Here is a 14,588-nt window from a genome sequence, read left to right on the forward strand (position 1 = left end):
TTCAGAAAACGAAAAAATAGTTTCATCATTCCATAGCAAAACTGTAGTACTACACTTTGACAGTTTTTGATATCTTGGCATCTGAAGCAGTTGGAGATACGATAGATTGACCAAAAGAACCGGCTATTGCAAGCAAAAATAAATATTGAAAAAAACGCAGTTGACCAAACTTGGACATATGACAGTTTAACATGATAGCAACGATATATATATATATGTGTATGTAATGCACACACATCTACACACACACACACACACACACACACACACGCACGCACACACACACGCACACACACACGCACACACACACACGCACACACACACACACACACATGTGTATATACGAGGTGTGATCAGTAAGTATCCGGACTGTTGCCATAGTAACAAAGTTAAAGCACGCAGAGTAAAGGCGCTGGGTAAAGATTGACCTTGAACTCTGCTGTGCATGCGCACTAAGTTTTAACATTCTAGCTCACTTTCGCTGTTTACAGTAGTGCTTGGAATGAAGTTGTGTAGCGTGCGATCGTCGCATTAACCAGGACAGAGAAAGTTGTCATGGCGATATATGCTCAGAGGCCTACGCAAAGTTGCAGAAAGTGTATGGAGAGGAGTGTATGAGCCGCACACAAGTGTACGAGTGGTTCAGACGTTTCTAAAGTGGCCGAAAAATTTCGATATTGACGAACGTTCTTGGAGATCCATGTGCGTGCAGCTGTGAGAGGAAATCGTCGAATCACCACCCGTGAGTTATCAGAGGATGTGCAGATTAGTTACGGTTCAGTTCAGTTGGTTATCACGAAAGATTTGGGTATGAGACGAGTGTCTGCCAAGTTTGTGCCTAAACTGCTTTTAGCCGACCAAAAACCACTCTGGTTTCAGTTGCACAAGATTTCCTTGATTGTGTCGAGAACGATAAAACATTTTGAAACCTTTGCGTAGGCCTCTGAGCATATATCACCAAGCTTTTGGCAAAATTTGATGCAGATTCTCTGCTCAACTTTCTCTGTGATGGTCAATCCGACGATCACACGCTACACTCCTTCCTTCCAAGCGCGCAGTAAACAGCGGAAGTGAGCTAGAACGTTAAAACTCAGTGCGCATGCTCAACACACTTCAAAGTCACTCTTTTTATTCTTTTACTTGTTTCAGTCAGTTGACTGCGGCCATGCTGGAGCACCGCCTTTAGTCGAGCAAATCGACCCCGGGACTTACTCTTTGTATTTTTAGTTTTTATTCTCTCGGTCTTTTTGACGAATCGCTAAGTTACGGGCACTTAAACACACCAGCATCGGTTGTCGAGCGATGTTAGGGGGACAAACACAGACACATCAACACACACACACACACACACACACACACACACACACACATAAACACACACACACACGCACGCAAACACACACATATATATATGTGTGTATATATATATATATATATATATATATATATATATATATATATATATATATATATACAACAGGCTTCTTTCAGTTTCCGTCTACCAAATCCACTCACAAGGCTTTGGTCGGCCCAATGCTATAGTAGAAAACACTTGTCCAAGGTTCCACGCAGTGGGACTGAACCTGGAACCATGTGGTTCCGGGTTCAATCCTGCGCCTCCATCACATACATATATATACATACATACATATATGTATGTATATCTGTCATTTTATCCGTCCCTATAATATCTCTCTCTCTCTCTCTCTCTCTCTCTCTCTCTCTCTCTCTCTCTCTCTCTCTCTCTCTCTCTCTCTCTCTCTTTCACTCTCTCTCTCTCTTTCACTCTCTTTTTCACCCTCTATCTGTATGTCTGTCTGCCTAATTATCTAATTATCTCTCTGTCTATATATTTTTCAGAATTGCGATATTGGTGACAAATCGCGCCGGAAAAGTTTCTCAAATCCGGAAACCATAGAAAAGTGAGTAAAATATCTGCTACTGATGTCGTTGTTATTATCGTTTTAATATGTTATAAAGGTGAAATAAGTAAGTGACAAATTATCAGAAACATTACAGCGCTGAACTAAATAAATTACAGCATGTAATTTCATCACTTTACCTCTTAATCTGCCTTTAATTGTTTAACTGACGATAAGATATATACAACATATATATTGAGATCGGATCCCTCAACTATGGCTTATGACAGGGGTTGTTGGCTGGTGCGTCGTTCGAGGAGCCAAAGCGTTGGTGAGACCATAGCTATCTCCGGGCCCATCCTTTAACCCATTACCACCCATAATTCTATTAACTAGAATTTTTTTTATAAAACTTTGATTTCTAGCATAAAACAGCCTTAGAAACACGCTGGAATGATCAAAATAACATTTTAAATAGAAATAAGCAAGATATTGGGTGAAAAATTAGCAAACCTCATTTGAATATCAGAGGAATATACCTTAGTAGATAAAACAAAAAGGTTAGATATGTGTAAATATTGACAGATAATTACAAAATTTGTAATTTTTAAGTGATCTCATATGAGATCACTGGTAGGTAATGGGTTAAAATAATCACAGTTCACGTTTGAACCCCACCGCACACACGCGCGTGCAAACCACTCTCAGTTTCGAAAACAGTCTTGTTGCACCTTACTAAATCTTACTTGGATGCTCTGCCTTTAAATTACATCTCTTATTTATAAAACTCTCCTTTTTGTCTCACTGTCAGACGAAGAGTGAGGTCCAAAAATAACGTTAGTTTCTTCACTCTTTCTACATTCGTAACAGGGATCTGGCCCGAGGATAACTTCTTCACTTCTCCCCACCAGTCTCTGAGGCCTGAAAATGAACAGAGACGCTTACCTTTCTCCCCAGACATAAGCGAAAACAAAGAAAATTTGTTTCCATGGGATTGCATCTAGAAAGTGACCCTCTGAGGGCACATGTCCGAGCAACGTTGTTTATGGAATACCAGCAGTCGCCCATCCATACCAGCCTCCCTTCACCACGCCATTTATTTTATCCAAGGGAAAGGCAAAGGCCGATAGAGCTTGGTACTAGTAACATTGCAACTCATTTCTACAGCTGAGTGAACTGGAGCAACGTGAAATAAAGTGTCTTGCTCAAAAACACAACACACAGCCCGGTCCGGGAATCGAACTCACTACTTCATGATTGTGAGCCCAGTATATCAAGGTCTATATAACCCAATGCATTTTATGTCATTTTATGTCATTTTATCCGTCCCTATAATATATATATATCTTTTAAGACGGCATGGTTCGATCTGACAATGGTATGATAAGTATGTAATCGATCACAGAATAAGGCTCGATCTTCCAAACATATTATATTACCTTCTCTTATTCTGAAATGTGATGATGTGCACTATGTCACTACTCTCAACTCGTGGCCCTGTAAATAAATTCCCATAGCGCTCATGTCAAAATTTTCGTTAGTGATATCCAGATTTAGATCAAAGCTTCAAATATTAAGGTTTTCTATAACTAACACAACAATGAGCATTACTAAACTTGCTGAGAAAGTTCAGCCTTAAATATCACATTAAAGTTTTAAGGGTTTCTCAAGCTTTCTTAACTAACTTTGTTCATTAAAATTTGTATTATATGTTTTACTTGAATCTTCGACATGCTTGTTAAATTTAAATCTAGTCCTTCGATCGATAACACACAGTTCGGCATTTGCACGTTTAGCATACGACTTTTACTGTATCGCCCTCCAAATTTAGCTCTTCCAATTGTTCCTTCAAAAAGTTGGCGACGACTGTTCCGTGTACAATGTCACAAGGATTTTTTCCTCCCCCAGTTCAGTCTGTTCCTGTATCCTTCTAAGTTATTTTGGCTGGTCATGACAAGAACGGGTAAGGAATCCTTATCGCGGTCTTTCGACAGACATGAGTCTGCAGCCTGAAATTCTATACATGATCTACGAATATGATTCGGGGAATTTCTAGAAAAAAGAAAATACTATTGTAACTGGGAATTTGTAACAGCTGTACCATACTCTAGACACTAGATAACATCACTGAAGGGGAAATCCTGCAACCGAGAATCAAACTTAGGTCTCCAAGTTTGATTCTCGGTCCTCAACTGTTTGGACGATTAATTTGCAAATTTATTTCCCTTACATCTTTAAACCGATTTTTTTTTTGTAAAGCATTGCTTCCCCTTAATTACTAATAATTTTACTAGTTGTCTCCCTTGTCCAAATTTAAATGCTCTCCCTTGAAATTAGCACAATGGGCAGTGGAACTAAAGGCAATTAATTTGCTTGCTGTAATAGCAAACAAGTTGTGTACACCAAACAACTCGAAGAAAGTTATATTCTACATTGTAACGACTGTCGTAAAAATCATATAAATGAAATGGCCATCTCAATAACTTATCAGTATTGTTCTTTTTTAAGACGGTGAGCTAGCAGAATCGTTGGTACGTCGGGCAAAATGCTTTGCAGGATTTCGTCCGTCTTAACGTTCTGAGTTGAAATTCCACCGCGGTCAACTTTGTCTCTCATCCTTTCAGGGTCGATAAAAAAAGTACCAGTTGAACACTGAGGTCGATGTAATCGACTTACACCCTCTGCTGAAATAGCTGGCCTTGTGCCAAAATTCGAAACCAATATTGTTCTTCTTCAGTCATTTAATCAATGCATATTAGTAGCTATACTTGGTGATTGACTACCATATTTTCGTTACATATTTATTTATATTTCATTTTATGGAGTTAGTTACAGATTTTCAACGAACTAGGTTCACCATATTTACAATACTGAAAGTGACAAGGAAGTATCTGTGTTACATGGGCGGAACAAAAGCCACAAAACATGTTGTTCAAAAGCACCAGCTCTTTTCTTCTTCTTCTTCTACCTTTCTCCCATCCTTCCCTCTATCTCCCTCCCTCTCTCTCACCCTTCCTCCTTACCTCCCTTTCTTCCCCTCTCTCTCTTTGCCTTTTCCACCTTCCCTCTCACTGTTTTCTTCTCTCTCCTCTCTCCCCTTCTCTTTTTTCCTATCTCTCTTGTCAACAAAATACTAAGTTCAAAGCATTAAGAAATAGTTCTAATGGCATACAAATTTTTAAATATATTATGTACTTTACCAATAAAAGATCTTCACCCAACACCAATTACCAGTGTTTTCATACAATTCAGTTCTTTTCTCTTTTTTCTTTATTTTATGTCAAGAAGTAAACTTCTTTAAGTTCATTAGTAAACATATATGTCCAATACAAATTTTAGAGCCCTTAAGTAAACTTATAGAACATAAATAAATGTAGACATCCTAAATTAATATATAGATGCCCTCCCTGTCATCAACCCTCAACTGTTTCCATGCAAGGTAATATTTTCCCATGACCAGACATGTTTTTCATGGAAGACTGGAAACAACTTTGCTTGTATGATGATGATGATGATGATGATGATGATGATGATGATGATGTGATGCTCTGTGATGTTTAGACTAGAATACACACAAACACACATACAAAAACATGTATATGCATACATGCATGTATGCATGCATACATACATGCATACATACATGCATACATACATACATACATACATACATACATGCATGCATACATGCATACATGCATGCATACATACATATATACAGACAGACAGGCAGACAGGCAGGCAAGCAGACAGGCAGGCAAGCAGACAGGCAGGCAAGCAGACAAACAAACAACAGACTTCTTTCAATTTCTCTTGACCGTATCCACTCACAAGCCTTTGGCCAGCCTGGAGCTAATGTAGAAAACACTTACTCAAGGTGCTGCACAGTGGGACTGAACCCAAGACCACATGGCTGGGAAACAAGCTTCTTAACCACACAATCACACCTGTGCCTCATTGTTTTGTTCAAATGTAAATATGTACCACTCGGGTATCTGAGTCAATATAATTGATGGCTCCTTCTTCCCGAACTGTGTGGTTTTGTATACATATAAGAAACCACACAGAAAGGACATCAGCTAAATATCTCTGCGTTGTGCACAAATCAATGAAAACCTTCTGCACTCATTCATTTAATGTCTGAATAGTGCTGACATGGGATTTTGTCAAACTTTTGTTGTCAGGTGTAGGATGGACCTGGCTAGCGGTTGAGTCAATTGTGAAGAGTACCTTGTCTTTGTGTCCACCAAGTTTCAGTAGGAGCAGCAGGAATACATAGAGACAGCAAACAAAAAGTGAGCTGGAGTCCCCACATCTCATTGAAGTAAGGATGAAACAAAGAACTGATAAAACTATAAAGGACCTAAAAGAAGAGGAAGGGAGTTGGAATGTGTAGATTGAGAAGAATGTAGCCTCTAGTTTTGCAAAACACCCAAATGATAGACTGCTAGTGTAAGTCACATAACCTGCTCTTGTAGGTTGAGAACAAATAATGCACAACTTTATTGAAAATATGAAAGATTTCTTACCTAACCTGACATCAACAATGCTTACAAGTACCTTGAAGTTTACCAGGAAATGCTCTGGCTCATCCAAGCTAATCAGTTTTCACCTATATGGAGGTGGGTTACCCAACCTTTTATTCATGACTTTTTAAAATTATATCTTTTATTAATTATTGTTTCTGTATAATTAAGTACTTTATAGTCGTTACTTAACATGTCCTTATATCTATTTATAGTGCCTTTATTCCTTCCCTTGTTTAAATATAGCTGTGCATTGTCCATCTTCACACATTTGTAACACCTCGTCTTTGTTGTCAGCATTTTTCTGTTTTTTATTATTGTGTGTAAGAACAGACAGTTGATGGTAAATAAAAAGATATATATTTACTACTGCTACTGCTACTGCTGCCAATGCTGCCACTGTTGCCGACCACCGCCGCCACCACCACCACCACCACCACCACTATGACAATAATGACAACTACTATGAATATTAATGTGAAAAGTGACAGAATCAGAAAAGCACCAAACAGAATGATTTGTTATATTCAGTTATATGTTTTTATGTTCCATATTCAATTTACACTTTTTCCCTTCGTGTCTATAAAATAAAATACCTGTCAAGTATAGCTGCATGGTTTTTCAGGTTTGATTCCACCATGTGGCACTTGGGAGAAGGTGGTTTATACATCCCCAAGGCAACTAATACCTTTTGAGAGAAAATTGTTTGGAAGTCAGTCAGATAGACTGTTCCTGTTCTTGGATGATAGACTCGAATCATTGTCTGATTTAGCACACACACCCTTTCCCCCTGGTTTGGTTTTATTTCTTGGAGTCCACTTACTTGCAAGCATTCACCCAAGGTCTCTGGCCTGAAGACAACTTCCATCTTTCTTTTCCAACTGTCTTGAAGACCCTGTAACCCTCTTAGGACAACCAGGCTGATTGATCGGCCCAAGTGGTACAAACTGAAAGGACTTTGAGGCTTATCCATTGGCCTGATGGAACAGATGTTGTGAATGGTTGGTTTTGAAGTGTAATAGCTTATCAAAGATTGTCTTTCAGTAGATGTATCTCAATAGAAAAAAATGGTCTTTTTGGCTATGCATACCAAAACACCATGTGTCTCAAAATGGTTAAAGGGTCATAGGTACCACTCTACCTATTCTAGTGGTATTGATTATATACTACCCAGAGCAACTCTTGAGTATGCCATCCATTGTCCCCTATATAGTCTTATACAGCAGACTCAAAAGTGCCCCCATCCTTTAAAATGTTGCTCCCATAAAAATTCCACCCAGAGTGGACTGCTCCCATCACCCAACCTTTTAGCTATGCTACTGACATACTCTGACTGGATTGTGAAAAAAAAGAATTTTTAGATAAACAAACGAAAAAGAACAATCTTAATTTCATAAAAATAGCTCTGCATTTTACCTTTTCCATACTTTATTTGCAAAAGTTTCTTATTTTTGGTCGCATACAAGCAGAACTTTCTACAGTAAGTGGTTTTATAGTCTCATCATTTTGATTAATGACCTATCATAAAATCATCACTCAATAACACTCTGCTTATGTTTTATGGAACAAGAGCACAAAACTAAAGCTGCTATAAACGGTTTCTAATTCTGTCACAAGGCCAGTATATATATATATATATATATATATATATATATATATGCAATGAGGGAGTAGGAACTGTAGGTTAAACTGCTGTAGTAACTGACAGGTAATACAAATACCATAGATTCTGGGACAATGAAAAGTAGATTTGAACTCAGAATCTAAAGGAAGATAACAATTAAATTTTTTCTTTCCTTTTTCTTTTTTTTTTTTTTTTTTTGTTTCTTCCCCTTTTTTCTACCACATGGCTTTGTAATTGAACAATCTGATGTGTTTATTTTAATAGCCTACCAAGGTATACAGTGAGTTTATTTGCACTAGGTGTCGGGAACACAGTCAGCAAGAAATGAAAATGAAATTAAAAGAAGGGGATAATAATAATAATAATAATAATAATAATAATAATAATAATAATAATAATAATAATAATAATAATCAACAACATCATCATCATCATCATTTAACGTTCGCTTTCCAAGTTGGCATGGGTTGGACGATTTGACTGAGGACTGGCAAACCAGATGGCTGCACCGGGCTCCAATCAGATCTGGCAGAGTTTCTACAGCTGGATGCCCTTCCTAATGCCAACCACTCCGAGAGTGTAGTGGGTGCTTTTACATGCCACCGGCACGAGGGCCAGTCAGGCGGTACTGGCAACAGCTACGCTCAAATGGTGTTTTTTACGTGCCACCTGCACAGGAGCCAGTCCAGCGGCACTGGCAAAGATCTCGCTCGAGTATTTTTTCATGTGCCACCGGCACAAGTACCAGTACGGCAACACTGGTAACGATCATGCTCAAATGGTGCTTTTTATGTGCCACCGGCATGGAAGCCAGTCAGCTGCTCTAGTAACAATCACACTTGGGTGGTGCTCTTAGCACTCCGCTAGCACAGATGCCAGTCATCGAATTTGATTTCAATTTCGATTTCACTTGTCTCAACAGGTCTTCACAAGCAGAGTTTAGTGTCCAATGAAGAAAAGTATACATAAGTGGGCTGGTTACATCCCTGGCATAGGTCACGGGTTATGGTCTCACTTGGTTATGGTCTCAAGCACAGCATATTTCCAAAGGTCTCGGTCACTAGTCATTGCCTCGGTGAGGCCTAATGTTCAAAGGTCGTGCTTCACCACCTCATCCTTTGAGGGAACCTTGCAAGCTTACGCATGACCTCAGCAGTCATGGCCCCTGTTTCACTGCCATGTAGCATAGCTGTTCGTACACATGCGTCATACAGTTTACCTTTTACTCTGAGCGAGAGGCCCTTTATCACCAGCAGAAGTAAGAGCTCTCTGAACTTTGCCCAGGCTATTCTTATTCTAGCAGCTACATTTTCAGTGCACCCACCCTGCTACTGACTTGGTCACCTAGGTAACGGAAGCTATCAACTACTTCTAGTTTTTCTCCCTGGAATGTGGCAGAAGTTGTTCTCTGCACATTTTCAGTGTTTATAGCTCCTGAGCATCTGCCACATACAAAAAATATCTTCCCAGTTAGCCTTCCTTTGATATTGCTGCACCTCTTATGTGTCCATAGCTTACACTGGGTACATCTTATAGAGTTACTACCTACTCCTTTTCTACATACTGAGCAGGGCCATCTACCTGAAGGGATTTGTGGTTTGTTTACCTTCCTACTTATTAGGACTTTGGTTTTAGCTAGGTTGACTCTAAGGCCCTTCGATTCTAATCTTTGTTTCCACACCTGAAACTTCTCCTCTAGTTCTGATAGTGACTCAGCAATTAGAGCAAGGTCATCAGCATAGAGGAGCTCCCAGGGGAATCCTGTCTTGAATTCCTCTGTTATTGCCTGGAGAACTATGATAAATAGGAGGGGCTGAGGACTGAACCTTGGTGGACCCCTACCTCTACCCGTAATTCTTCACTGTATTCGTTGCCAACCCTCACCTTACTGACAGCGTCTCTGTACATGGCTTGCACAGCTCTCACTAACCATTCATCTATCCCTAGTTTCCTCATTGACCACTAGATAAGGGATCAGAGGACCCTGCCAAAGGCTTTCTCCATGTCAACGAAAGCCAGTTACAGAGGTTTATCTTTGGCTAGGTATTTCTCCTGCAACTGTCTTACCAGAAATATAGTATCAGTGGTGCTTTTCCCTGGCATGAACCCAAACTACGTCTCATCTAAACTGACTCTCTCCCTAATTAGTTGGGCTATGACCTTCTCTGTGACCTTAATTACCTGATCCAACAACTTGATACCTCTATAATTATTTGTATCTAAAGTGTCACCTTTACCTTTGTAGCAGTTGACTATGGTGCTGCTACACCAGTCATTGGGTATGATTCCTTCGTGTATCACCTGGTTAACTATATGGGTGACTAGGCTATAGCCAACACTGCCAGATATTTTGAGCATCTCTGTGGTGATTCCTGATGGGCCGGGGGCTTTCCCTATCTTCATACTCTTAATTGCTTTATCTAACAAGGTACTGTCAATTCAGATAGCTGGTCCCTCTGTTGGGTCAACATTCAGCAGACTCTCTTCCTCCCATTCATTCTCTTTATTAAGCAACCTTTCATAGTGGCATCTCCAAACCTCTCTCTTTGCAGCCTCGTTTAGTGCAAATGAACCATCATCCATGCAAACACATTTCTTTCCCACGACATCACGATTCTCTCTCACACACTGTCTTGCAACACGAAATACCTCAAGTCTTTGGTCCTCACGGCACAGAACATTGGCAAATTTTTTCTTATCTGCTTCCCCTCAGTAATAATAATAATCTGATGCAGTACCAGGCAGTGGCTCTCATGGCTTTTGATCTTAACTGATTGGATGTGTTATCATGTACATGTTTTGTGTTGTTATAGATGGGCTACAGCAAATATTCTGCTCAGTATCACAGATTTGCTTGTCAGTTGTTTGATCTTAACCATTTGAGCGTGTCCCTTAGTGGCTGACAATATGTGCATCTCTGATCATGAACAGAAGTAGTGAGGGAGCATCATAGTCATATGTTGAGAGGAGTTTTGTGGGGTTTGAATAATTCACCTGTGGAAACATGGGTGTTTTGCTCATCATTCTTAAACAACCTTATTCAGGGACGTTTTGAGCAGGATGGGGCCCCACCTGCAAGGTCATGTGCTGTTTATAATGATATAAGGTCACCATGTTGCGCACATATGGTTGTGATGCATGTGCCTGGTGTACCCTTATTAGATGAGTAGTCATGATGGGTATATTGGGCTTTATATATTTAAGTACCCCAGTGTCACTTTGACGGCATGCACTGCTCTCTCACTCAATAATAACAACCACAACAACAACAACAATAGCAACAGCAACAACAACAACAACAACAACAACAGCAGCAGCAGCAGCAACAGCAACAACAACAGAAACAGCCAAATCAATGTAATTGGCTGCCCACTTCCCTTAAATTTCAAGCCTTGTAATTATATAAGAACTATAATTGCTGCTATTGCTGCTACTACTGCTGCTGTTGCTATTGTTGTTGTTGTGGAATTGGCAGTCGTGGTGGTGGTGGTGGTGATGGTGGTGGTGGTGGTGGTGGTTACTACTGTTTGTAACTGTTGCTGCTGTTGATGTTGGTGTTGATGTTGCCGTTTTCTTGGTCACTGTTGTTATCGTATTGCTGTGCTCCAGTTCAGTTCAGTCCTGTCCAGTGCATTCTACTGACCCAAACCGCACCTCCTCCATCCACCACCACCCACCGTAACCACAATCTCCACTAGTCATTCCACCCTTCCCCCCGTACTCCCCTCCCCTGCCACGCCCAACTCCAGCTGCTCATGTTCCATCTTGAAAAGAAATATATCAATAATGATAATAATAATAATAATAATAATAATAATAATAACAACAACAGCCAAAGTTATGTGACTGTATGTCGATAAGTAATAGCAAAAATAATGTGTATGTACATTAGGCTCTGTGTGTGTGTGTATGTGTGTACACGTGTGCATGCATGTGAGTGCATGGTCATGAGTCAGTGTGATTGTGTGTGTGTGTTTGCGTGTGTGTGTGTGTGTGTTTGAGTGAGTGAGTGTGCATGTGTGTATAAGTGTGTATATAACATGTGCATCAGTTTGTTGAAATATTCAAAAATGTTTGCATATATCTGTACGTATACAGTTCTGCTTTTGTGTGTGTATGTATGTGTGTGTATGTATGTGTGTGTGTGCGTGCATTCACATGTGTGTATGTATTTGTGTGAAGAGTGTTTCAGTATATATTGCTACGCTTATGAGTTTACATGTAAGTTTGCTCAGCTATGCTTCTTCGTGTATTGCTATGTATGTATGCTTCTGTATGTGCTTCTGTGTATATGTATGTGTATTATTTAAGTGTATGAGTTTGTGTCTATACATATATATATATATATATGTGTGTGTGTGTGAATGTGTGAATGTGTGTGTGTGTGTGTGCGTGTGTGTATATATACATATATATATATACATATAAAACAAATAACAAATGAGTATATGCATATATACGTACAAGTATGTGCATACCTACATCTACCTGTATATATAGGTGCATATCTGGGTACAGGACATTGCAAACAAGACGTAGACAAAAAAATAATAATAATTAGAGTACAGAAAACACACAGGCCACATAGAGAACAATTTCCTTCATCAGCTGCCCCCATTCTAACACAGGCGTTTTGAAGAGTTATATATATATATATATATATATATATATATATATATATATATATATATATATATATATATATATATATATATGCATTTATATATATATATATATATATATATATTATATGCATTTATATATATATATATATATATATATATATATATATATATATATATATATATATAGATAGATAGATAGATATAGCTATGTATGTATGTGCCTATGTATGTGTGTATGTGTGTGTGTGGCAGTGTACCAAGGAGTGTATATATATGTAGATGTGCATGTATGTATACAGTAATCCCTCGACTATCGCAGGTGTAACATTCCAAGACTCCCCACGATAGATGAAAATCCATGAAGTAGAAACAGTATTGTACTGTATATTTTTTATAACCATTTTTATAATTTGTATATATTCATTTTATGATAAATGTTAAACAACACGACAGAGGAATAGAGGAATCGACATAAGCTTGAATAATAAACTGCGATAGGTGAATCGCAACAGGTGAACCGCGATATGGCGAGCGATAGCTGTATATGCTTGCGCGTGCGTGTGTGTGTGTGTGTTTAGCCATCAGCAGAGAACAAACATCAAACTTGCATGTCCAGGTTTCATTCATATCGGGAGTGGGAGAGAGAGAAAACTTAAATATCTATAACGTCCCTTCCCTTCTCAGTTTGTTCCCTCCCACTCTCACTCTCTTTCCCCATCTCTCTTCTACAACTCTGTTCCTCCTCTTACTGTCACGTCTCTCTCTCTCTCTCTCCCTTTCTCTCTCTCTCTCCCTTTCTCTCTCTCTCTCCCTTTCTCTCTCTCTCTCTCTTTCCCTTTCTCTCTCTCTCTCTCTCTCTCTCTCACTGTTACTGCATCCACTCCAGTTTGGTCCACTGCAGATGACAATAGCAACCAACTGGGATAAACAAAAAGGTAACCATCAAGAGGAGAGACCGATGATACTGTAAGAGAGACCTAAGCAGACTAAGGGAAAGGGAAACTTAGTAACTAGGAGAAAGAGAGAGAGAGAGAGAGGCAGGAGACAGAAATACAGATTTTAGGGCTTTGCAAGAGATATTTCAGAATAGAAAGCAGAAGAGATTAAAAGATTAAGAAAGAACAAGTGAGACAAATACATATATATATATATATATATATATATACATACATATACATACATATAAACATATATATATATATATATATATATATACATACATACAGAATACATACATACACTTATACATACAGACATATATATATATATATATATATATATATATATATATATACATCAGGTCATCCCATAAATTCCGTCCGATTTTACTTTTTCCAAAATTGAATGAAATTTAATATATATATATATATATACTCAGATACAGAGACAGGTAAGGGGGATAGAGAGAAAGATGAAGGAATAGAGAAAAGTAGACCAGACGTGAATAAGATAAGCAAAAACAAAGAGAGATTAAGAGAAATGGAAAGACATTTGGCAAGAATGGCAGAAGGGGGCAAAAAATAACAGATGAAACTAGGAGAGACTGAAACAAGTGATTAGAAGAACTAATAACAACAGTAAAACCAGGAGAGACCAAGAAGACCTTGGGAGACCAAAGCAATCGAGAAGAGCCAGGAGAAACCAGGAGAAAAAAACAGCAATGACCAAGAGTGAGCAAAGAGAACAGGAAATGTGAGGAGAAACCAAATGAGACCAAAGAAATCAAGAAAGGCCAGGAAAGGCCAAAAGACACAGAAGTGACGAAGAAAGCATAGGGATGATGAGGAGAGAATAAAAGAAGGAACGAAAGAGATTATAAAAAGTAAAACAAGATCAAATATACTGAAAGGGACTAAAAGAGAGAGAGAGAGTAAGAAAGAAAGAGAGACCAGTGGTAAGAGCAGAAGGAAACATTCCAGAACCTCTGTGTTGTATTTTGCTTTTATGAGAT

At 38.8% G+C, this 14,588-nt stretch overlaps 1 protein-coding gene across 1 annotated transcript in view; it reads left to right on the forward strand.

Annotated features, from left to right (window-relative positions):
- The first annotated feature begins 14,475 nt into the window (after positions 1 to 14,475).
- The window catches only part of LOC106869139 (cilia- and flagella-associated protein 337), an 86,121-nt gene continuing 86,008 nt past the window's right edge, over positions 14,476 to 14,588 (forward strand). The window contains exon 1 of the mRNA XM_089352563.1: positions 14,476 to 14,588. This exon is cut by the window's right edge and continues 27 nt beyond it. The gene's annotated coding sequence lies outside the window, so the exon portion shown is untranslated.

This window comes from Octopus bimaculoides, chromosome 5, assembly GCF_046866305.1.
Source record: "Octopus bimaculoides isolate indiv1 chromosome 5, ASM4686630v1, whole genome shotgun sequence".
In the NCBI taxonomy this organism is placed as follows: Eukaryota; Metazoa; Mollusca; class Cephalopoda; order Octopoda; family Octopodidae; genus Octopus; species Octopus bimaculoides.